General features: G+C 38.0%; 1 pseudogene; it reads right to left on the bottom strand.

Annotated features, from left to right (window-relative positions):
• Nucleotides 1-418: 418 nt before the first annotated feature.
• The window catches only part of LOC105516166, a 39,326-nt pseudogene continuing 12,847 nt past the window's right edge, over nt 419-26,897 (bottom strand).

Here is a 26,897-nt window from a genome sequence, read left to right as displayed (position 1 = left end):
GTAGTCTTTACTGTCATTAACACTAGGAAAGATTGCCTCCTTCACCATAATATGTTAAGATTTGGGGAACTGGAAAAACAAACAGGAAAAACAGAGAGAAAAAAATTGGTTTGGTTACTTTAAGAACTGCTATTCTTTCATTGCCTCCAAAGTTGTGATTACATCTCTATACTGCTAATAGTTGGATCAGGCTATCACATGAATGTTATTAATCAATAATGAACAACTTTAAAATAGATCCATAGATCCAAAGAACTTGAAAGTTAATGGGGACCTTGAGAACCTTCTGGTCAAACCATATTTTTATACAGATTAAAAAACTGAGGCTTGAAGAGAAGACATGATGTGTCATGGACTCAGAGAGTAGAACTAGAATTCCAGAAATCTGACCTTTAGTTAACATGGTTCTTCTTTTTTTTCCCTCAATAAACTTTTATTATTTTTTTTTGTTATTTATTTTTATTCAAAAGAATTTGTTTCTCTACCACAAAAATTAGATAACCACATCACCAAGAGCAGCAATGTCCATGGAGTTACATTGATGATGGAGAGTTGGCTGGGTTTTTCCAAGGTCCCAAAGGTCATAAAGGAGGGAAAAGAGAAAAAGAAAAAATATTCAAAACAAATCCAAAACCCATGATGACTTTGGGGAGAGACGTCACATGACATTTTCTTTTTCTTCTCTCATTATCAGCTGCAGATGTATTTCAGCAGGATCAAGTACAATTTGACTTGAGTTAACCCTTCATACCAATTCTAGCACCTTAATTGTACCCTGACTGTTAGCAGCAATCAGCACATTGGAATCTCCATCTGGTAGTGCCCTCCAGCACACAGCACTAACAAATTCATTTGTATCGTCTCCTTTTCAGTCTTTGTCCAGAACACTTTTGACGGCATCAAAATTAAAAGTTATCAAGGTCTTAGACAGTCCTTTATAGTACAGATAGAGACAGTTATTTTCACTTCCACAAGCTTTATAATCTCCATTGGAAGCCAGGTCTACAAAGGTTTTTTCATTGATATGACCCTTAAAGGAACATGGAGAGTATGATTTCCCTACATTCCACAGTTTTAGCTGACTGTCTGTTGAGGCAAAGACCATCTCTTCACCACTCACAAACTTTGCATAAGAGACTGCTTTTTGGTGTCCTTTGAATACCATGATTGGCTATTCAGTGTTATGAAGATCATAGTAGTGGACACAGTGATCTGCACAGCCAAAAGCCAAATGGTATCTGAAAGAGGGGCTGAATTTAACACAGCACACATTAGCCTTCGCCTCAGTGCTTGCCACTGAGCTGTCTAGATTGGTATACCACAGCTTCACTAAGGGCAAAGGACAATAAAAACAAAAAGAGAAACAAAACATGGCTCTTCTAAATCATCACACAGCTAGTCCTATTGTAGTGCATCTGGATGAATTGAATGGGCTGAGATTAGACAAGCTGAATTTTACTGTAATTCTCATTTTTATGTAAAGTGACTTGGTTTTTGGCAATTCATTTGTAGAATAAAGGCTTAAAATGTAGGATGGATTAATAAGTATGAGAGCCATCAGCAAGGAGAATAGGACAGCCATTGACATTCATTTTCTGGGAGGGAGCGTTATTGATTGTTCTGAGCCAGGAGAGGAAATGTTTTTCTTCCTGGTGGAAGATCACTACCAAAGTTTCGAGGAGAAAAGTTAATTTGACCAGAATCCAATTTAGAGAACTGGATCACGAGCCAGAAAATAATCAACTAGGAAATCAAGGAAATAGGCCAGGGTGACGAGAACGTTTAACCAAGCAAGGACAGGAAGAATAGGGAGTCTTGAAATCAATCCCCAAACAGGAAGAGAATTGTAGTCAAGAGACATGGCCAAAGGGTCCCAAAGGGCAAGTTGTTTCTGCACATAAACTTGTGGTTACAGTCATATTTTGAAGCTCCTTCTTGTTCTGCATTTTTGGCTTCTAACAGTTTTAGAAACCTCCTGATGGAAGCAATTTTATGTGTTTGTGAAATCTAGTTTTCTAATTCGTTGATGCAGCATATCTTTCAAATCTTACTATCCTGAAAAATCAGATTTACACATATGAATATTGGTGAGGTTTAAGTCTATCATGGTGGGATTACAGAGTAGGGAAGAGCAAACTTAAAATGGTCCCAGACAAGTGTTTTAATGAAGCCTCCTGAGCTATACAGACTTCGTACAAAAAGAAAATGAAGATTATTTACTTCAGTCCTTTGCCTTTAGGTAAAAGAGGCATTTTTATTTCCCCCCCCATTTTCTTTTCTGATCTGGTAGTGATAACAAATATATTAGATGATTGAGTCAATATCCAAGAAATCTCAAATCTAAAATCATGGGCAGATAAATTAATTCACCCTAAGACATGAAGAAGTAATATTCTTTGATCAATAATGAAGCTTTAATAAACTGCATGATTTAACTTTGGGAAGACAAATGATGAATTAGTCTACTTATGGCTTGATTAGGCATTACACAGATATTTGCAGAAAAGAGGGCAAATTCTACCAATTAGAGGCTTAAAAGTTTGTTCTTAGGTAAAAATCTCAAAAATATTAAAGAAATAGATTATGAACCTTAGAGACTAGACTGGGTCCACTGAGACCTGGTCATGCCAGACTAACTTCTTTTTCAGTAAGGTTGCAAAACTAGTCAACAAGGGAAATGCTAAAGACATAGTATATCCACATTTCAATGTTTCTAATGTGTCTGTACTTGACTAAAGATTATACAGTCCTACAAATAGAAGAACGTATGACACAATTTTATTCCAGATCTTTAAGACCTTATGAATATGAGAGCAATGGATGCTACAATTAGATAGATAATAACTAATGAATGACCACCTCAGAAACAACTGATTAATGGATGGATGGAAACCAAGCATTTTTTCTATATGAAAGTTTTCTTGGTAGTTTTCAGTTTAATATTTTGTATTGGAAGAAGACTCATTGAGCCATATTATACATGAAAATTCCACACTGTTACCCAATATGATGATAAGGGAGCTAATATCTGAGGTCCCCAAAACATGAATCTCTGGGGAAAATATTTTAAAAAATCGAATAGGGGTAGATGTAAAATGCATATGCATGTAACAGTACATTAATATACTTATAACAGTGATAGATGGGTAAAAATACTTGAGGTAGAAGGTAGGAAAGATATGGCTGACACAGACACAGCACCCTGTGATGGTTAATTTTGTGTCAACTTGAGTGGGTCATGGAGTGACCACATATTTGGTTAAACATTTCTGGGTTTTTCTAGATGAGATTAACATTTGAATTGGTCAACTATATAAAGCGGATTTTTGCTCTTCTCAATGTGGGAGGACCTTATCTGGTTTATTGGAAGCCTGAATAAAATAAAAGGCTGAGAAAAAAAAATCTCTGCCTGACTATTTTTAAGCTGGGGCATCATTCTTCTCCTGCCTTCAGACTCAGACTTATACTGGGACTTACACCAATGGCTCTCCTGGTTTTCTGAGACACAGATGGGACTTGCACCCAGTTTTCTTGCTTTCAAGCCTTCAGACTCAGATGGAACTGTACACTCAGCAATTCCTGGTCCAGACTTCTCAACCTCCACAACTGTGTGAGCCAATTCCTCTAAATTACTATGTCTCTCAATCTTTCTTTCTGTACACACACGCACACACACACACACCGTATTGATTTGGTTTCTCTGGAGAACCCTGACTAATACATACTGCTTACCCCTACAAAAAAGAGGAGGTGGTACTGCTGACCCTGGTATAAGTCAAGAGAGTCATATGACTACCAAAACTTCAAGATTAATCTTGGGTCCAGAACAAGCAAGGCTTTAATCAGAATATATCCCGAGTTTCATGTTCAGTTCTGGTAATCCCAGTATAGGAGGAAAAACGTCAAACAAGAGAAAGTCCAGAAGGAAAGGACCAAGGTAGATGATGCATCTAAAGTCATGTCATTGAAAAACAGTCAAAAAAAAAAAAAATGAAGCTGTTACACTTGGAGAAGATTTCAGGGAAACATACAACAGCTGTCTTCAAATTCTTGAACTGTTATCAAAACGAAGAGGAATGATTCATTCAGTGGAACTCCACAAAACACTGACAGAGAGTGGACATTTTCAGAAGACTTCAGCCTAATCTAAGGAAGCACTTTCTAAAGATGGACTGGACTGAAATGGAAGTATAAGTTTTCTTCACCGAATCCACGTGACACCAAGTCCCGTGTGGTGTGAGGGTTTCCTGAGTAAGAGGGAGATTAGCATCAATTATCCTAAAGATGCTTTTTTACTTTTGAAATTGCTTTCTGTAGGGGAAATGATTGTTCTGTAGCCAAGCAAATAGTGTGATGAGATGGAATACTTACCCTACTTAATAGAAGACACTTTTCAAAAGATGTGTTCCTTTATAAGCAAACTGTTAACTTACTCATTTTTTGAAGTATGCCCCTTTTGAAACTTTTAGCATTAATACTTTTTAGTTACTTTAGCTTAAATACCTTTATCTTTTTGAAGGTTAACATAATGGATTTTAAAAAAAGATTTTATAATCTACATTTTTTATTAATTCAAGCAGATTTTTTCTTAATCATTCTGAATGAATCATACTTCTCTGAACATCTGAATGACATGTACTAAAGAAATATAATAATAATAACTTACTTTGGTTAAAAGTACTATGTGCTGGGCATGGTTTTAAGCATGAATTCACTCATTTACAAAGTTTTACTCCATCAGTCTTCACAGCAACTATACGAAGTAATTACAATGTTGATAAAATATTACTGATGAAAAAGCTGAACCGCAGAGAGGCTAAGTAATTTGTACGAGGACATATTGTTAGTAAGAAGCAAAGCAGGATTCTGGCTCCAGAATCTGCATTCTTTTTACCATATTATTTCTGTTTAACAACTTTCTGATTTTACAGCATTCCAGTTAGAAGAAGAAGTAAACTTTGAAATCCCTGCACATGGTTCTCAACATCCTGCTTTAGGGTAGCTTCATAAAAAGTATCTAACTATGCTATGCTATGCTGGAAGAGAAAAGCAATTTTATTGCCTAGGTTCACACTTCCACAGAGACAGGTAGGCAGATTGAACACCTTTTTGTGTGTGAAGATTAAAAGAGATATTATATATAATCTCTCCTTTAAAGACCTGGCAGGTAAAATAAATATCCCTGAGAAGTGGGAGATTTTTTTCCCCCTCTCATTTGACAAATGCCGTATGGTCTACTTAAATTTTTTTGATACTGTTCCTTGAGGGAAAAGTTACTCCTTGTAATCTGAGTTTCTGTTTGAAGATAAAGAATAATCACATTGAGAATGGCTTCCAAGTAGTTTCTCAAGTTTAAGTAGCCTCCTTGTGCTTGCAGTGGGGAGTTGCATTCCAATGCAATGTGTAACTGGGTATTTTTCACGTTGTGTAAAAGCATTCCATTGTATCTTTAATTTCTACATTATTGATATTAATGGTATGACTATGTTTTAGACATGGCCACCGTGTCAAATGCACTTTCCACGAAGTGTCCGGTATTTTCACAAGCACAGTGAGCATCTATTATGTTCTTGCCTCAGAATAACAAGACACAGGACTTATTGTCTAGGCAGAAAGTTCTGGAACACAACATAAACACAGAGAATAAATAAAGGCAGGGGAAGAGAAGTCCTTCTACCTAACCACAAATTCAAGCATTCAAGAAAAGACCTGCACAATGAACAGTTCTCTGAATTACGAATGAACCTTACCGTATAACTTCTTGCTTCTTCCATCTACAACAGATTTTTTTTTTCCTCCTCTGGGCAACTGGGTTCATGATTAATCCTTTGCATCTCTTGGCCTTTTTGGATAGAAGAGAGTATTTTGAACCAGTAGTCTACTGTCATTTCTTTTTCCTGTAGTTAGAAAAACAAATTTACAATGTCTTAAAGTAATACATGATGCTGCAAGTTAGAAAAATGCAAGAAATAAAGTGAAAATTATTTGTAACCTAGTATGCAGAGATTATTTCTATTAACACTTAAAAAGATTTGTCTAGCCTTTTTCATATATATATACATATACATGTATATATATACATAATACATAGTACATACATAGTTATGTACATACATAGTACTATGTATGTACTATGTATTACTATGTACATAACTATGTATGTACTATGTATGTATTATTACTTAATAAGTAATAATATTACTTATTATGTACTATGTAATACATAGTACACAGTAAGGTTAACAGTGTTATCCTATACTTGTGTTTTTTTATACTGCTTTTAAAAATAATTTAATAATATTTGCACATTTTCCTGTGCTGTTGAAAAAGGGAAAATGAGTACAACAACTTTGGAGAAAGATCTGGCAGTTATTTATTAAACTACACATGCACATACCCTATGACTCAACAATTCCATCCTATGTATAAAGTCCAAGAGGAAATAAAACATTTATTCACAAAACACTTGTATAAGAATGTTATGTCAGCTTTATTTGTTATAGTAAAAAATTGGAAGTAGCTCAAATATCCATCAACAGGTGAATGGATGAACAAATTGGTATATTCATACAATGGAATACTACTCAGCCACAACAACTCATGTCATTGCATAGGTTTGGTGCAAAAGTAGTTTTTGCCATTACTTTTAATATCCCAAACCACTGACAGATACAAAAGCATGAATAAATCTCCAAGGCATGGTACTGGGTGAAAGAAACCAGAATTTTAAAACGTGCATGTTGTATAATTCCATTTATATGAAGTTCTAAACCAGAAAAATGGTTTCCTCTCAAGGTTGGGATAGGGTAAAGGCAACATTGACTAGAAAAGCATGCAAAAGAATTTTTCAGTGTTACAATATTCTATATTTTAATAAAAACTTGTGTGACACAGGTGCGTACATTTGTCAGAATTCATGAAATGGCACATGTAAGACTTATGCATTTGACTGTATAAAAAGTTTTACCTAAAAAAGAGGAAACAGATAACACATTTTAAGCCTCTTTCCTTATCAGTGAGACAAATAAAAAGTGCCATATTTGTTAAGCATAATGCCTTTATATACCATTGTTCCATAAGTGACAATAATCCTTCAAAGCCTGGCTATTTCTTCAAAACAAAGGTTCAGTATATCTAATATATAAAAAGCTGAGAGAAACCACTGAACTTCAATAGGGAAATGAGAAAAATAAATAAATTTAAAATTCTAAGAAGAAATGTACATAGCCAGAAACCATGAAATCATGTTCAAACTCATTATTAAAAAATTAAGCATCTACTAGGCTTTATTGAGCATCTACTAGGTTTATATGCATCATTTTAATTAATACATTTGATTAATAAACTTATAAACTATATTTAACCTCACTGGTAATCCAAAAATGAAAGTTAAATGAAAAAACTTACATTTTTGCCTAATAAAATAAAGGCTTTAAAAGTATAGTAATGCTGGAGAAAGTGTGATCGGATAAGCATTCGCAAATATACTCCGTGGGATATAATTTGTCACTACTTTTTGGGAAGTGTTTTTGCCATATGGATTAAGAGTTTAAAAAAAGGATATACCCTTTGAATTTGTAATTCCATTCTGGGATCTTTTCTAGGAAATGGTCAAAAGGTGTACAAAAATGCAAGTATAAAAATATCCAATCTAGCATCATTTATAACTGCAGAAAACTAAAAACAACCTGAAAATTCAATGTAAAAGGCTGACAAAATAATTTACATGATTTATCAGGAGTGCATCCATATATTGGAGTAGCAGGGACTTGTCCATTTTCTTTCCTAGGATGCCTGATTTTCATTATGTTACCTCTCAGGATAACTGAGGGGTGCGAAGAGGGGAGAACGTTTCTGTTTCTTGTGCTACCATGGAGAAGAGTAGGGAAACAATTAGGACCAGAGTTACTCATTTTCTTCTAAGCATGTATGCATTTCTGAGGGATACGAATTCCTCACAAAGACAAAAGACTACGGTTGGGCAAGCATGTTTTTATGTGCCTCCTTTCTCAAGATTTTTCTCCCTCTTTTCCTTGATCATTCCTCTTGTCTCTCCCTCTCCCATCTTTCTCCTTTACCAAGATCTCTGGGCACTGAATGAATCCTGGACATAGGAGAAGAGTCTGGGCTGTGTCCACATGAGGATAGTAGATGGGTTATTGCAAACGCTGTCAGGACCTCTTCTCTGTGTGCCTGCACCTCCCTGCACACCCATCCTATCATCCCACTTACCACTCTGTATTGCTCTACCTGTTTATTTACCTGCTTTTTTCATTAACTCCTGGAGGATAAGAATGATGCCTTATTCATCCTGGTGACCCCAGAGTCAGCGTCCAATACATTAAATGGAGAGAGTGTATAAAATAATTGATCAAGCATTCTGTGTTCAGATAGCCTGGGCTTTAATCCTAGCTTTGCCATTTCTTAGCTGTCTGACCTTGGGTATCACATTTCTCTGTATTTCACTTTCCTTATCTTTAAAGTGGGATTAATAAAAGCCACCAAATATATGGAGTTACAGTGACTATTACATGAGTTACAGTAAAACTCTTAGAACAATGCCTAGGAGATAAGTAAGTCCTCAATAAATGTTGGCTATTAATATTCACATATTCATAGCAGTTTTAATAGAAAATTACTCTGAGATAAAATTATATCTGATAATGAGTTCTAATCATTGGATATCAATAAGCTTGCCTTGGGTACACAGGAACCCATATTTATCTTTTCGGGTTCATAGTTCACTCTAATTGCTTGCTACAATGTCTGGTCAATAGTAGGTGCTCAGTGAATGTTGAATGAATAGATACATGTATGGCTAGATAGCCATACATAGATAAGAAACATAATAAGGAAGATAGAAAAGGAAGAAAATCTGTGACTGCCACAGCAAAACAAATCCTCCATTTTTGGTGTTTTAATGACTATGAAAGATCTCTCATTTGAAATTGGATGGGTACACATCTTTTAGATGGAGTTCTTGCGGCTTAATATTATGACATACGCACGTATCTTAATGAGAAGAGCTGAGGGAATGGAGTCTAATCTGGGCCTTACCATTTAGTAGCTCTGTGACTTGATATAAATTACCTAACTTCCCTGGTCCTCAGTTTTCTTCTTCATAGGTAGGGTTAAAAATTCCTACCTCTGGAAACATTTATGAGAGTTAAATATAATAAGGTATGTAGAGCCATTTCTACAACGTTGCAGTTATTGGTTTTATTTCAGTTTACGTTGGTGGTGAGACTCCTGGAATTCATTTTTCTGTCCAGTAAACAGTAATGGAAGCTAGTGGACATGAAGTTCTCACACAGAAGCAATGTGTAACTGACAACAGGGAGGTCGTTCAAATCAGGTCAGTTATTGAATATCAACATGGAAAGAAAATTTTTTACATATGGACTTAATGGAAACGACACCCTAATTTTATGTCACGTTGATCCAAGAAGCCTGTCTGAGATTCTCTGCATGATGTCTTCTATAGGAACATGTATTTTTATTGCATTTCATTAATACAATCGAAAGGGTTCCCTTGAGTTGACTTTTAGTAGGCTGTGATATCAAATTATCTGAAGTTAATATGCAGGATACAAGTGGATGTTTTATCTTTTGGCTAGGAGTCCAAGGCTACATTTTATTGAGAATACCAACAACTGGGTTGTTGCCTAGAATTGACTGGGTATTCGGAATGTCCAAGGTTGCAGAGAAGGGATCTCAGGATCAGACGCGCAGTTTATGCATTCATCAAATATTTCTATAAGTACAGTGTCCCAAGCTCCACGTGAGTTGCAAAAGATAGTGCCAAAAATGAACAAAATACAGACAGATCTGGCCTGAAGGAATTCACGGCAGTGAGGAAGACGGATACAATTTTTATATGTAGTTTTACACATATATACATACAGCTCTGTTCTAGCAGAGATATGTGGAAAGTTCTGTGAGGACATGGAAATGCAAACAATTAGTTCATCCTGGGAGCATCACAGAAGAGGTGAGATTTTTAGTGGCTTTGAAGGACAAGTAGGGGTTCACCACAGAAACCAGAGAGGGATGGTCATTCCTCGATGAGAAAAGAGGACTGGACAAAGTAGCATAGAGGAAACGTCTGTCACATGGGTGGTCTGAGGTCCCAAGTGTGTGGAGGAGCAGCGAGAGGTAGATGAGGTTGCATTGTTAAAAGACTTGGACTGGTACTTTTTTTGAAAATTAAAAAAATCGACTCTAACCTGACATAAGTAATAAAGGTAATGCTTACTGCAAAATCTGAATTGCCTAAAGTGAAACGTTCGAGGCCTAATTCTCCTCCTTTTTCCAGGCTCCAAATTCCACTGCCAGATAGAACAATGACTGATGATTTTTTTTTTTCAGGGATGCTTCCATATATTTTCTCTGCATATATAATACATATGAATGCATATATATGTGCATTCATACACATATTTTAAAAATAAAAATGTAATTATAGTATCAGTATTGTTTAATTACAACTTGTTTTTTTTTTTTACCATGTATAATTATATTTTAGACATCATTTCATATATTTCTATCTTATTTTGAATGGCTGTATGGTAGTCTATTATATTGCTAGACCGTAATTTAGCTAAAATGATGTTTAAAGTTCTTCTCAACTTATTACTCTGAAAATTTTCACTGGCTCTCTTAGCTCTCAGGTAAAGATGATAGTATGATAATGTTGATTACCATTTAAAATGCACTTTTGGATTAAAATAATCATTTTAGGAGTGGGGGGAACCTGTTCTTCCAGGCATCATCTCCTTAGAAATATCATGATATTTGGTATGCCAAGGAATTATCAGGACTTTTCTGTTAGTGGGGCTGTTGCAGAGGATGTAGCATTTTCAGCCAGATCTTGAAGCATCAGCAGAGGTTCATCAGGCAGGAAAGCTTAACTCTGTTCTGAAGAGAATGCTGCTGAACCAGATTCAGGCAGGACAGTGGCCATATTCTCATTTTAATCGGTCAATCAACAAACAAGTTTTGAATACCATCAGAGTGCACAGTAGGAAGCAGCACTGGGAACATGATTCTGGCCTTTGAATACCTTATAATCTGGTGGAGAAACAAGATTCACGAAGCAGTTAGTGAGATCTATTAAGCAGTAGGTAAATATTGTTGAATTATGTCCTACATAAATGTACCATAGGGACTGCTCAGAAGAATGATATGAGCCTGGGCTGGGATATTCGGGGCAGTGTCTCTGGGTAGCGTGAGATGTGAGATGGACCTAGGAGGATGAGTAGGACTCCCATAAACAGGGTAGTTATGGGGGACTTTCCAGCCAAAACCAGTGTACAAACAACCACGTGGTCCACTGATAGGACTATTCAACCTAGTTGTTTTGTTAAATAACCAGAAAGATCTAAATTTTCTGTCTGTGTTTTCAGACACAAAAGCATCCTATAGTTCTCTTCTGCTCATGAGTCACAGATTCCTCCTGGCAAGTAAAGAAAATAATGATTACTTACTATTAATATCATGAAAATAAGTTGCAGGGCTCTGATACTGTTGATCTTTATGCCTCACCCTTCTTATTTTCAGACATATCATCACCCTTATTTCTGGGGTTGCTGGAGGGCTTTGATTCACAACTGCTTCCCAAACCAGAGTAAGACATTATGCTTGACTTTCAGATGCTTTGACCATAATCAGAAACCAGCCCGAGATTAATTAAAGAAGAACTGCCTAAACTGGATATGATGCTGACATACATTCTTGCCCATTGAAAAACTGGTTCATATATCACTTAGCATATCCCTTTTAACCTAACTTTACTCCAAGTGTTTTCTCAATGTTGCATTCCCAGGAGATACCGCAGTCCTCCATGGGATTTGCCTAAGTGTGTTATAGAGATCCTCCTTTCTACCAGGATTGTGAGAAACTGAGCAGGTTTTAAAATCTAAGTGAACAGAAGATGTGGGAGAAGGAAGATTGTCCTGGGAATTACAAGACCTGATTTTTATCCTGGATCTGCCATTTAATTTGCTTTATAATCTTGGATGAGTTACTTCACTCATGTGAAGGGACTAATTTTGCAAAAGTAAGAAATACTGTTCATTTAGGTAGAATAATGTATCTCGCTCTAAGGTTTTCTCAGGAAAACAAGGTTAAACTAATTCAGGTGTTCTTATCCTAGGGAATTATGGATGAACGTGAGGGAATTCTTAAACTTCTTCAGTTTTGGCACATGTATGTATATTTCTGGGGCAAGACTCCACAGGTTTTGTGAGTTCAATCCACGAAGTGTTCATGGCTTACTAAAAGTTAATTGCCTCTGGATGACAGAAACTCTAAAACTTCTCAAGTTTGAAAATGTTATCATTCATTGATTTTCTATCTTTGTAGTAAGTCTTATAGAGGAAATATTACAGAGAGAAGAATTGGCACAAATCCCTTTAAATTATACTTTCTTCACTTTAATCTGAGGCTAACTCTGTATTATGGAGAAACACTTTTTATTACAGTGGAGAATTCTTAGAGGCCCAAAGTCCTGTAACTTTTATTGCATTTAACTTGGAGTTGTTTGTATGCCTATAGTATTGTTCCCTGAATTAACACAGTTCACTCTAAATGACTTTGAAGATAAAACACTGGGCATTTGACCCAAAAGTGTTCCTCAGGGTCCTCTAAGCTCTAACCCTGGATTAAGAGGTTAGGTACTCCAAGGGAAAAAATTTGCTTACTACTTTACCTTACTTCCCTGTAAAAATATCTTTTCTAAGTTGTTATTTACTCTTACTTGCTTAGTGTTTACCCTTTTTAGTGGGCCATTATGAAGCCTGTACATTTAAACAAAGTTTCTGTGTCTTTCATAGGGGCAAAGTGAAGGACATTGTCCAATATGTTACCTAAGGCCCCTTACAGTCAATAAGATTCACTTTTAATTTAATATCAGGGAAAAAGTGTTTTTGAAAGAGAAATTTGTATTCTTTCTATTAAAAATGACAACATATACTTCATTTCTCCTTTGCTTCCTCTGCCAGGACTTTCAGAGCTAAAGTCCATGCTCAAATGTAATTTGCAAGAGCTTATTCATTGTAAAAGTCTGGGCATATCTATGTTTTCCTATATTTACTCCAATATTACTTAATTTTTTTGATTTTAAGAGAATACATTTTCATTGAAGAGGAAGTTTCAGAAAAAGAGAGAATCATGAGTTGTCTGATCATCAGGAATAATACTTAGTTACACTCCAGTCTTCCAGTGTTTCTTTTATGCATAGATATACTTTTCATAATGTTGGAATCAAATTGTCCATACCTTTATACAAACCCCTGTTTCATTTAATAACATCATGGAAATCTTATATTTATATTAATTTTTTAAGGGCATGAATTTTGATGATGGTTTGGTATTCTACCATAAAGATGTACCATTATTTTAAATAATGCTGAGGTTGATAGCTTTATACCTGAATGTTTGTTTTCACTCTTGACTATTTACTTAGTATAAATATCTAGAAGAGAAATTACTAAACTTATTTTAAAGACTTTATATACTGAGAATTTTCTTTCCATAAATGTTGCAACAATCTATACTCCACACTAACAGTGTTTAACAGGGGCTGTTCCTCACACCACTGTCAAACCTGAGCGGCATTTTTTTCTTCTAATCTAATTTACCTAGCAGAAAACAAGTACATATCATTGTTTGCATTTATGTTTCTTCAGTTTTAATGTGCTTTAATAATTTAAAAGTTTATTAACCATTTTGGCAGTTTCTATGTATGAATTGCCTATTCTTATCTTTTGTCCTTTTTTCTACTAAGGCATCTGACTTTTTTCATGTTGTTTTGCAAAAGTTCTTTATATATAAAGAATATTACGTATTTGCCTTCTAGCTTGCATGTATTTCTCCCATTTTTGGTTGCCTTTCCATTGCTATAAGCAGCATATGGTACAGTGATCATAAATAAAGACACTAGAGACTCTCTGGGATCATAGAACAATAGCTGTGTATCCTTAGGTAGATTACTTAATATCTTTGTTCATGTCTTTCCTTATCTCTAGTTCTATCTTCCCAATAAGTACTATACTTGGAATAATGCCTGGCGTATTATGTGCACTCAATGAATATTAACCAGTTTTATTAATCAGAATTTTATTTTCAAATATCCTGTGTTATATTGTGCCAAAATTTTAATAGTTGTTATATTTTTAGGGAATGTTGGGGTGGGAGAATTGAAAGAACCTGAAGAATACCTGTGTCAATGTCTTTAGCACTTCATGACAGCTTTGCAAAGAACAAAGAATACTTCTATCGCAGGTTTGATTTACATCCAAAGTAAATGTGGGTGCATAGAAAGTGAGGTAACAACATACTTGGAATGTGCTGGTCATCAAACACATAGGTTGCTGCACTTATTTAATTGTTCCATTTTAAATGACAGATCATGTTCCAATGACCTTTTTCTATGAGGATCTCAGGATGTCCCACAGGTCTTTAATTTAAGCCTCATCTTTTCCATCCAGGAACTAATCCAAGTGGGTCTCTCACTTAAAGGGGAAGAAAATGAGGAGCTGCCAGTCAGCCATCAACCGTGAAAAAGCTCAGGATAATTTCACTTGAGATCGGAGACCCCACCAGCTGAAAATAAAACAAATTATTTCCAATCTGGTTTTGAAATGAAGAGTGAAGAGCCTACAATTTGAAAATAATCACATCCACTGTATCTTTCCCCTCCAGATGAGGACTCTCTTACATTTTAGTTAGTCAGTGTGTAATGTTTCTTTTATTTCTGTTCCCAAAGTCTTGACATCACTAAAAATAAATGACTCAATTACACTTGTGCATAAGCAGCTGGAAAACTACCAACATGTTCCCAATGTCTAAACTGTGTAAACAGAGACACCAGAGGCAGGGTAGGGGGTGGGGAGGAAAGAAAAAAAGGAAAAGAAAGTAAAGAAAGCAAAATGATTTTGAAAATAAAATTATGCAAAAGCAGCTTCCAGGGAAGAGAGTATGATGTTTATCCCATTTCTTTGTTCCCGGTGGCACACTGCAGTCCATACACCCCTGGGTCCCGGAAGCAAACCAGGTGGAAAAATGGATCAAGAAACTTTATAAACACCTTTCAAATCAACGTGCTCGGCCAATACACATTCCATTGCTCATCATGGGAAAATGTTGGCAGCTGTCTCTGGTCAGATGCCCCAGGGTTTTGGGGGCCTCAATCTAGAACTTGAGGACTAATAGGGAAAATGGAAACAGAATCCTGGCTGGTCTGCAACTCCAAAATACAACCACAAACCCCCTCAATTTCCAAAGACCTATCTTTTGTGGTGGCTCTTAGCTCAGAATGCACAATTACAAAAATGAAATGTTCCAAATGTCCTATATACCCACAACATTCTTTCTTTTATTTACTGTCTCGGGTAGAAGAATATACTTTATCTCCTCGTGTCCTTATGCCAGGAAAGCAAAGCAGGTTTGGCCAGCAGAAAACTTGATCATCTTTATTCCTTCCTTCATGTTACCAGGAGATGAAGGAAAAGGTCACAGCAGCTGTGCAGCTCAGCTGATTCACCCTGGGTCGGGCTACATGTTATCTACACTTTTCAAGGGGAGAACCTTGCTTGCAGTAAAAGTAGGTCATCAGGCAGTGAAAAGAGAATGTGACTTAGCCAAAGAAATGAGAAGGAAGGGGTGGGTCAAACCCAGGGCCTTGGTGCTTCTGAAACGTTGACCAGAGAGGGCTAGACGAGCATTGCTGTGTGACCTTTCTCCATCTCTTGCTCTCCCAGTCTCCTTTTTGCTCTCATTTTAACTAATACATGAAGTGCCTGGAGAAGCCAAGGAATCTGTGGAGGGACCCTGCAAGGACAGTGACAAAGAGCTTTCTTTTTTTTCCACACAAAGTCAGGCCAAAGGGGGACGGTTTAAATTGCTTCCAGCAGGACTTAGGTTCAGCATGAAGAAAATATCTCTGAGCGGGATGAGCCTCTGGAATGCATTACTAAGGGAGATGATGGAATCCACTTCAGAGATCTCTGAGGACATGGTGGAATGCTAATCTTTCCTTAATGGCTAATATTTTGGTGTAGAGGAGGAGACATGGATGAACTTTCAAGTTCCTTTCACTCCTGAGATTTGAATGTACACTGGCAGAAGAATGAAACATCGGTTGTCCTGTGACATCTGCAACATCCAAACCCTGCTTCTTCTTGGTCACCTGAGACCCTTTGGGTGCCTTCCCCCCACCTCCCTCCATTGCCCCCACATCCACCTCTGACACTGGTGATTAGGTTTAGTGATCTTGTGGGGTGAGTGGGTGGGCAGGTGGAGGTTATTGGACGAAGAAGAATCATATACATACATATATATATATATATATACACACACACATATATATATATATATTTTTTTTTTAAACAAAAAAAAAACAAGAATAACAAGTATTGTTAACAGATACTAATAACTAAATAACAGATAGTGAGTTCAGGCCAAGATTTTTAGGAAGTGCTGAAATTTAAGTGGGGGAAATGACAATAATCTATGAAATATTCCAAGAGCTAGGAACTATGCCAGAAGTGGAAAACAGAGCCAAGGCCCCCAAGCTGGGTAGGAGGAAGATAAAAGCAGAGTATATGAGAGAACCGGATTTTTTACTTATGGGACTCTCGAGACTCACAGTGTCAAGACAGGTAAGTCAAAAGAGTTGTGAAGGGAGGCCAGGCACAGTGGCTCACACTTGTAATCCTAGTACTTTGGGAGGCTAAGGCGGGAGGATCACCTGAGGTCAGGAGTTTGAGACCAGCCTGGCTAACATGGTGAAACTCTATTTCTACTAAAAATACAAAAAAATAGCTGGGTGTGGTGGCGTGCCTATAATCCCAGCTACTTGGGAGGCTGAGGCAGGAGAATTGCTTGAACCCAGGAGGTGGAGTTTGCAGTGAACTGAGATTGCGCCATTGCACTCCAGCTTGGACAGCAAGAACAAAATTCCATCTCAAAAAAAAAAAAAAAAAAGAGTTGCAAAGGGAGTAAATGAATGAATAAAAAAAATTCATAAGATTTGTTATTAATATAATTTGACATTCTAGAATTTATAAATGAATATAAGATTGACTTCAAAGGTGTCTTTTTGTGAACTATATCACTCTTAGACCCATGTGCTTTCTCTAGTGAAAGCTAGTGGGTGGAGAATTGGGATAAACTTACATTTGCTCTTGAAGGTGTTTCATACAGGTGAATGGGGTCACATGTTTGAGAGTCACAGGGTGGTACTCATCTGCAGATGAATATGACTCTGAAGATCATCTTCTGGAGAGTAGACGATTGAATGAGTTGGTTAGGCCACTTGAAGGACCATACCTTAGTGTTAAGACATCCTCATTGGTGCATCTTCATTGTGACAATATTTTCCTATGCAGAGGGTCAACACTTGCTTCCTTTACTTTTTTTCTCCAGAGCAACTTTATTACATAAGCATGCTCCTTTCTACTGACTCATTTGGTAGAAACAACCAATGTATTTATATGCCAGGACATGGGCTACAGATTTTACTTCCATAGAGAGTCATCGACACATTTCTTTCAGTTTGTGAGTTTTGAGCTAACAAGCAAAGGTAACCCTTTTCTTCATGCTTCACAGTGACATTCATTCCACGCTGTCTTTTATACCATGAACTAGGCTGTGGAATATGGAGTCAAAGATGCATAAGACAAAGTTCTTGCCCTCAAAGCAATCCATTCAGGGATACCCATTAGTTTGCATCAGGCTTCTGTGTCATGGAACCCACACAGAGAGGAGGAAAGGGATGAAGCCACCAATGATGAGCGCCGTGACTCCTGGCATCACATTTTGTTTGACTAAGAACGCTGATTAATGAGAGAATGTAATCAAGGAAGGTTAGCAGAAGTCATAGTCTTTGGAGAAGATTGCTTAACATACAATCCATTTGTTCTCCCCATAGGATAGAATGGTAAAGACAGCTGAGTTACAAAATTTTAACAGGAATATCTGAAACTCCTTTATTTTCTAAGATGAAGAACAAGGAGAATTAAACTAGTTAGAAACCACAGCAACCAAGGTGCTCCAATCCTCTAGACAAATATTTAACACTTCGGTTCTCCTCCTTGATGCCTCTCATCAGAATATTTTTAAAGCAAGAGGTCCTGAGATTTCTCTGCTCCCTGGGGGTGAGTGGAGTGATTTTTATTGCTGAATGTCAGGGATGATGCTAATCACCCAGATCTGGGAGCTGTTGGACTGGTGGGAATCATCTGAATCTTGCCACTGACTTTTCTAGGAAGGAATTTTGGCCTTGATGATTTTGGCTGTAAAAAGTTGGTAAGATAACCTTCCCCTCCCTCCTCCCATTTTCATCTCCTCTGGGGCACAGGAAAACCCCAGACACCAGCCTTCTGGTAACATAAGAAGGTTCCCATAAGAATGAACTATAAATTATAATAAGCACGGCTCTTCTCTTTCTCTTCCCCTTTGTTTCGCTCCCTGAGCAATATTGTAAGAGTCTACACAATCTCATAAGGGACTTGGCTGGCAATCAGTTGAAGATACTATTCCTTTGGCAGCAGTTCCAAGTGACTAGACTAATGTATTCCTTTTTGCTTAGTTTCTGCAAAATTGCATTATGGTTCTTTGCAACTAGGGACTGGAAGAAGAAACCAAAGCATAGAGAAAGCTGGGGCACAAACTGACAAAGCCACTCAACCAAGCAGTGTGATTTCACCAGCTTTAAGTCACAGGGCTGTACACGTGTAGCAGAATTGCTCTTTTTTGGGGGATGTGGCTTCCTGAGATCCAGAGTCTCTGGTTGACCAAGAAGCAGCTGGGGCTGTGATGAGTCTCTACGGAGGTAAAATCTCTGGGCTGAGTTCGTTTTCTTTGTGTGGCACGTCCTCCTTTAACTTTGTCTTTGATCTTGCTGAATCTGGCTGCATTTGAGACTGGATGATATGCTTTGCACAAATGTTTCTGGAAACAAAGACCACTGACTAGCTTGCCCAAGTAAACCAGAGAAACAATACTAATTGGGAAAGCCTTTTCCTGCTTATCTTGGAGCCATATGAAACGAACTTTCTTAACTCCAACACTAGCTACCTGTGTGACCTAGGGCAAATTGTTAGCTTCTCTGCCTTATTCTCCCTATTCCTCATTTTTAAGGGGATTGGGGAGGCAAATACTCTCTCTACTATTTTGTTTCTCACTTAGAATGAGCCTATGAAACACAGCTTTAGTTTCTCTAGATTACATTATTGGTAGATGAAAACATTTTTTAACCCCATCTCCTGAAAAACAAAAAAGTACGTACGGTATTATCAAACCCTAATTGGGATTTCTAATAATTATCTTAAATTTGTTTTATATAAAGTGAAACAAATTCAAACCAAATACATTATCAGCATGAAATAAGTAAAATTTTAGCCTGGCCTAGCGTAATAATTGCAATGCAATAGAACAGCCTGGATGAAATGGAGGCCATATCTACAGATGCTCTAAGAAAGTTCAGTCTCACACAAAGAAAGCAAGGTCCAAAGAATATGCAGGTCCAATTCTCACTTAAAAAAATTTTTTTTTTAATTTTTAATTTTTGTGGGTACATAGTAGGTATATGTATATTTTTAGGGTACATGAGATGTTCTGATTCAAGCATGCAATGTGTAATAATCACATCATGGAAGATGGGGTATCTATTTCAGCAAGCATTTATCCTTTGTGTTACAAACGTCATGGTCTTTTTAAAAGCTTCCCTGCCTGTCCCATGTACTAGATGGCTCATAAGGGGACATCTTTCACTTAGGTCTACAGTTTTAGTTCTCACCACTTACTCTCAATTATTCATTGATTTGTGCTCTGTTTTGCTGTGGATCCATCCTGTTACTAACCTCAGTGTTTATTCCCTTGTTCCTATATTTACTCTGCTCTTTGGATTTGATGGTGGGTACCGTGGTCCCAGCAGGACTTCCATAAGATTTCATTTCATGCAGATACACTACTTTAGGTGTCCCTGCTTGAAACTGGCCTTGGACTCTATTCATGTGAGCTCTGCTACTCTGGGCATGATGCTTAACCAGTTTTAGCTGTCTTCCTTGAGTAGCTCTTGAACATGATAATCAGTATTAGGTAAAATAGGAGCAGTTAGAATCGGAGGTCTAAAAAGATTTTAACGGAGTTTCTGATGGATGAGCAGGGAACACAGGCATAGGTGATATTCCAAAATCTAGGTGTGCAGTAGGAATCAATGATGGATGTCAAGTATCTACTAGAAAGAGTTCAAGGTTTGGTTCTCATTCCTGATGGGGATGAGGGTTCTGTATTAGTCTGTTCTCACACTGCAGATAAAGACATACCAGAGACTGGGTAATTTATAAAGGAAAGAGGTTTAATGAACTCACAGTTCAGCATAGTTGGGGAAGCCTCAGGAAACTTACAATCATGGTGGAAGGGGAATCAAATACCTCCTTTTTCATATGGCAGCAATAAGGAGAAGTGCCCAGCAAAGAGGGAAAAGCCACTTATAAAACCATCAGATCTCGTGAGAACTCACTCACTATCACAAGAACAGCATGAAAGTAACCACCCCCATGATTCAGTTACCTCTCACCAGGTCCCTCCCACAACACATGGGAATTATGGGAACTACAATTCAAGATGAGACTTGGGTGGGGACACATCCAAACTATATCAGGTCTAACAAGGTTAAGGTTCTAATGGCTCCAGGGATCCTGTTAGCCCATAATAGTAACACCTATTAGAAAACATTAACATGTCAGCATCTGTACTTACAGGACCATAATAGTTGCATTTCAGATAATGAATCCTTGCCACTGTGAGACATTCTTTGGGCAGTTTGTAATCTCTGAAGGAATGCAATCACAATCCTTAGTCTGTGGCTTGGTGCCTACTGGGGCTGGATCTTTCTACCTGGCCTTTCCCTGCAGGTGGCAAGCCAACTCACTTGGCCCAAAGAAATCATATTAACAAGGTCTTGGACATTTCAATGTTTTCAAACTTGGTGGGCCAGGTCATCTACATGAAGTCAAGGTTTCTGTGTGAAGCAGCCAACAGAAGGTTTGTTGTTGAGAAGAGTGGAGTTGAGTAATAGGTGAGTGTGTGAGGACAGCATGACAGCATGGGAGCATGGGAAAGTAAGCGGGAAGTAGTCCAGTGCAAGTCAGGAATGAGTGAGGGGAGATGGCACTTCCTGGAAACTCAGTAAGTATTTGGGGATGCATACATGAATAAACCACTCTTTCCAATTTTCCCCAGACTCAGGATGAAGGATTAAGGCTGAAGATCAGTTATTCACACTGAATTCCAGGTTATGGTTGAACTATCAATGGAGATGACTCAATGTTTAGTCCTAAGGTGAGAGGCTACTGCTGCATTGTACCTCTGACCTCAGTTCAAGTTGGTCTTTGGGTGTTGAGTTGTGGGAAGAAAAAGATGTGAGTGGCGGGCTGGAGAGGGCTTTTCAGGGCAATGTTTTTCAGCGCCAGCCCATTTCTGGCGAAAGTATTACTCTCTAGGCAAGTGTCTATTTGCTATGTTGATCCAACACAACATTAACTTCTGAAACAGTTGCATTCATTTTGCCAATTTTCCAAGTTTAAAACAGGAATGGAGTTAATAAAGTAACAGAGGCATTTTGGATGGTGAAACTCTAATTTTAAAATGCCCACATGTGTATAATTTTCCACTTTCTTTCTAAATTCCTAATGCTGGAAGGAGTCTTAGAAACCCAAACCTCTTGTTTATAGATGAGAAAACTTAGGTCATGAGAAGTAGATGATTTGCTCAAGGCCACACAGCTAGCTAGGGAAAAGCCAGGGTCAGAATCCAAGATCTGAGGCTTCTGGAAAGTGCCTTTTCTATCGCAATCTTCTAATTTATGAATGGAGACCATTGAGGGTATTTCAGATGCTCCTACAGCATCAAAGGCAACTGGATCCATGTAAAATCATGGTCATCTTTTCAGGGAAGTTTCCAAAAGGTTTGATAAAGCAGTTGGGGGGATCTATCATCATCTGATATTTTACTTTATATTAGCTGTTTTATGCTATGATATTATTTGTCATCACAAGCTGATTCATTCTTGTGTTTGTTTTACAAATATTTGTGAGAGTTGGCCATGGACCAGCACCATTGTAGAGATGGGGTAATAGTGAGAGAAGGTAATAGTGGTGAATGAGGCATCCTAAAACCTTGCCCTCGTGGACCCTTCAGCTTAGTAAAGGATTTGGGTGACTGTTTTGTAAGTCCCGCTTCATTTTACCTATCCAAAGTCCTCTGTTGAACTATATCTTTACCCAGCCTCCTGTCATGACACTGTATTTGATAAAGACAAACTTTAAGAGACTGAAACACAAGCTAGTTCCAAATTTAACCCTTAGTCAAATATTTCATGGTGAAGCTGCTGTACTATCTCTGAAAACAAAGCAAGAGGAGGTTGAAAGCCTTAAATGTCAGGAAAGTACAGGAGCTACCTAAAGCAAGAGAGTGATTTATTCAAGGCCTCATATGTAGGTAAAGTCAGGAAGAGAAGTGGGTTCCTAAACTTATTTTTTTTTTTTGCTCTGTTACAAGAATGTATTCCTCTAACATTTAAACAATATTCTCAAAATTCAGTTACACTTCTAAAAACTTAGAGTATTCCTAACACAGTAGGAAAGCCTACTGAAAGGACCACCATGTCACTTGCTCACATGGAGTGCATTCGTTCCCTGTTATCACCCAAGTCCCTGACAAACTGTCCTGTACAAATAGGCACTCAATATACAAGTTTAGTGAACCAATGGATGAATGCTATGAGCATTGATATAAGATATTAATTTACATTGTTCACTCATAGACATCTATGGAGCACAGTGTGGAAATTTCCTGCAGACTCATTATTCTCCTAGCAGAACTTTGTGTAGGGTTTTTGAAAATTCTGTTCAATTCCACAGGAAAGGGAAATAAAAGCTATTTCTATGTACTCCTCTCCTCTCACGTGAAACTCAAAATGGGTTTTTGATATAAAGTGCTAGGCTGGTCTCTAGAATATTATGAGTCTCTTTAAATGGACTTTTACCTTCTGACGGGAGCACGGAAAGAGGGAGATAAAATATCTCCTCTTAAACTCTCATCATTCTGGGAGAAACAGAAGGTTATTTGAAGGAAATGGAGAAATACTAAAAAGGAACCACATTAGTGTATTACTATATACAAAACACCTTCCTATCTGCTATCTCATTTAATACCTAAAACAATTGTGTAGGTGCCATTATTATCCCATATTACAGATGAAGACACTGAGGCATAACAGTATAAACCTGGAAACGGTAGCACCTGCCCTCAAAGAGCATTCTTCTGACTTTAGAACTGGTGCTTTTCAAGTACCTCACCCTTTCTTTGTAAACCTGGTAATATCACAACCACCTGCATGCCTACAGGCTTTCATCTGTGAATCACGAAGCAGGAGGGTTTGTGGCAAACCTGTCTTGAAGATGATGGATGCTGTACATTGGTGCACATTCCCTATTTTAGTTGACAGCATCACCTTGCGGATGAAAATACATCTGGTGTATGTTTTTATTTGTAAATACATGTTTACTCTGTTGATTAGAGATAATGAGCCAAGCTATCATGCTGTCAGTCAGAATTGTTTGGAGATTGAAACTTCTTTTCCAGAGTTTACTTTTTTTAGTAATCAACTATTAAAATGATCAAATAGTAACACTTAACTGACAAACAAACAGAATGACAGCTGGTTTGTTGCTGGTCATATTGGTTAAAACTTGCAGCAATTTTGCTTGCTTAATTAATATTTTTTGAATAGTGGGAATTAGAATTTATAGCATTTGTGGCTTTGTGGCGAGAACTCAAAGGGCAAAGTGAAATAGTAGCAGCTTAGCAGAATCTCACTGTCTAAAACAAAAGAAGGGTAGAGCCTCAAGTCTGAAGATCCTGAGGTTCTGCCATTCCAACTTTGAGTAATTTTAAACTCTCTTAGCCTTAGTTTCTCCATCTCTAACATAGAGCAATGCCAAGCTTGTGAGAGGATCATCAAATGCCTGGTAATCTGGGTCCTTATGTTTAAGATTTCAAGGGAAAGAGTCTCTGCAGTTAATGACAAGGAATGAAAACCACAAGACAATCATCCATCCAAGTTCACGCAGACAGTCTGTGCCACTCACTCAAAAGATCTAGACATATTTTAGCAGGAATCTCAGCCGATTTAGGTTCTTTTCCTGCTATAGATTTTTGGTAGACAATTAGGTTTTAAAAAATATTTTTTGTTACAGTGGAAAAAACATTGAAAAATAAAAAACACCCTGAATTTTCCTCAATGATTTCTTAAATGACAACATAAAGTTGACAACGGATTTAACAATAAGGTAAGGGCAATTTATCCTAATTGCTCTGGAGGTGATTATTTGATAGGAAATTTAGCAACCTGTATTATATTACATGCAATATCCTGATTAAATGTTTCCTTCAGAAATTCTATTGGGAAAAGTTTTGTGTTATTTTTTTCAGTTCCTTTTTTTTTTTTTCTTGTAAGGGAAAGCCTTCTTGGGCAATCTATGAACAGTCAGAATGGATTTTAAGTAATGTCTCATATTATTCATAGAGTCTGGAAAAAGCCGGCCTACTTAACTCTATCTCACCAGCTTTTTTGCAGACTGCTCCCTGCCAACCTCCCTCACCGTACACCCTTCCCTCCTCCCCAGCCCAACCCTCACGGCTGAAAGTCTTGAGGGCAAACTTTCAGTTTAAATTTCCCAGCTTTTTGTCAGTTTATGTCAAAGCCCTAGCCACCTCTCCCACTGACTGCAGTGGCTTTGTTTTTTCTTCCCCTCCATTTGCTACTTGTTAGCCTCCGTGTACTGTGTCGGCACACTTACAGTAGGCAGAGCGCTGATGACAGATGGTGGGGGGGGGGACGGGGGCTGGGAGCTGGGCTGCAATGGCACGATGCCAAGGGATATGCCTCACCACGGGAATGAGCTGCCCAGAAGCTCTCCTTGAAGCCTTGTCCGCTTGGTTTGGTTCTGTGGGCGTGTTTGTATATGCCAGTGCACACGTGGCATGTTTGGTTGTTGTTGTTGTTGTTGCGGTTGTTTTTGTTGTTGTTTGGGCCAGTGACAACAGAGGCCTCGCTGGCTGGCTGCAGCTTTCCACTCTTGGCAGTTTCCAGACTCCCAGACAGGAAATTCTCCCAACGATTGCAGCTGTGAATTGGCCCATTTTTCTGGAAAGAGGATAAAGAAAAGAGTTTTGTGGGATTCTTTGCTTTTCTCGCACAAGCAGGGACGCGTTGAATACAAACAGGAAAATGCGAAGGAGATCAAGGGGTGGGAGGGAAGAAGGAGGGATGGGAGTCATCAGAAATCAGATGAAATTCTGTACTAGTTTCAGGCAAGTGTTTGAGACACGCAAATGCAATCGCCTGGGAGCATATGCAGTGCTGTCCTCTGAAACCAGGTGCCAGGCTGCCCTAATGGTAAAACTGCCCTGGGCCCTTATGGGGTTTTAGCAATTCGAACCCCTTTGACAGCCAAGAGGCACTCACTTTCATTCATTCCTTCAATAAATGTTTGAGAGCCGGCTCTGTGACTGGCAGTTTGCTGTGAGGCGAGGGTACACGGGCAGGGCGGGGGAATGAGAAACAAGATCTATCCCTTAGGGAACTAATAATCAGATAGACAAAAAGAAAGGAAGTAAACACACATCACAGTCACACACTCTTGTTAGTGTTCTCCATGCAATTTAATAGGCTACTGTGGCAGAGGAGGAGGAGGATGATATGATGATGAGATGATGATAATTAGCACAACTTTTAATGAGCAGTTCTTATGTGTCAAGCACTGTTCTAAAGGCATTTCTCATTTAAACCTCATAAGAACTATGCAGTAAATACTATGAAAACAAACATTTGGGGGCAGTCAGGAAGGACCTCACTAAGGAAGTGAAATCTGAGCTGAGGTATGAGAGACGCAAAGGAGTCAGCAGCCATTTGAAGAGCCAGGGGAAAGGAACAGCAAGTACAAAGGTCCTGAGGTAGGGAAGAGCTTAAGGGTATTCACATCACTGAGAAAAGAGCTATGGGACAGGATTGTAGAAAGTAGTATAGTGAGGAGAGGAAGTTGGGGAGATTGGAATGGTGGGAGATAAATTTGAAGAAATAGGCAGGGTTCTAATCACACAAAGCCTTGTAAGGAACGTGTTCTGGTCAGGGATATGAGAATAGGGAGCCATTGGAGGACTTTGAGCTGGAAGGGGACATGAGTAAAATTACATTTAAAAAAAATTCTCCCTTTCTATTGGGGAGAATGGAATGGATTTGACTGGACAAGTATGGAAGTTGGAGTATAGGAGGCTATTACTGATAAGAATTGATGATGGTATGAATTACAAATAATGGCTGAGGACACGGAGAAGTAGAGGGATTAGGTCTCTATGTTGGGGGTGGACCCAAAAGGAAGTGCCCATCAACTGGATGCAGGCACTCTGGCTCCTGCCCCTGGATGGCAAATAGTGCCATTCTCTGAGAAGCAAAGTGATGATGATGGACCAGGGGCTCCTTCCTTAGCACACATAGCAAGTGCATACCGCGTTGTACACTAGAAAGAGTAGTGTCCAGAGAGGAAAACTAAGGCCTGCAGATGAAGAGGAAATACCATCCACTGAGTTGAATAAAGATCATATCAGGAAAGAAAATAATTTCCCAAGGTTTGTGAAGTGAGGTTTTACACTTTAGCTTCTCTCCTTTGTCTTACTTGATCTTTCATATAGTACTGCGATGTAATTATGAGGATCTCAATTTTATAGATGGAGGAAATAAGACCTCCATCACAGGAATGAACTGACTTCTTGTGGACACACAGCTAGTAATCCTAGTTATTGCTTTTTTTTTTTTTTTTTTTTTTTTT

Source organism: Colobus angolensis, unplaced genomic scaffold, assembly GCF_000951035.1.
Source record: "Colobus angolensis palliatus isolate OR3802 unplaced genomic scaffold, Cang.pa_1.0 Scaffold276, whole genome shotgun sequence".
Lineage (NCBI taxonomy): Eukaryota > Metazoa > Chordata > Mammalia > Primates > Cercopithecidae > Colobus > Colobus angolensis.
This window is presented reverse-complemented; position numbering and strand designations above follow the sequence as displayed.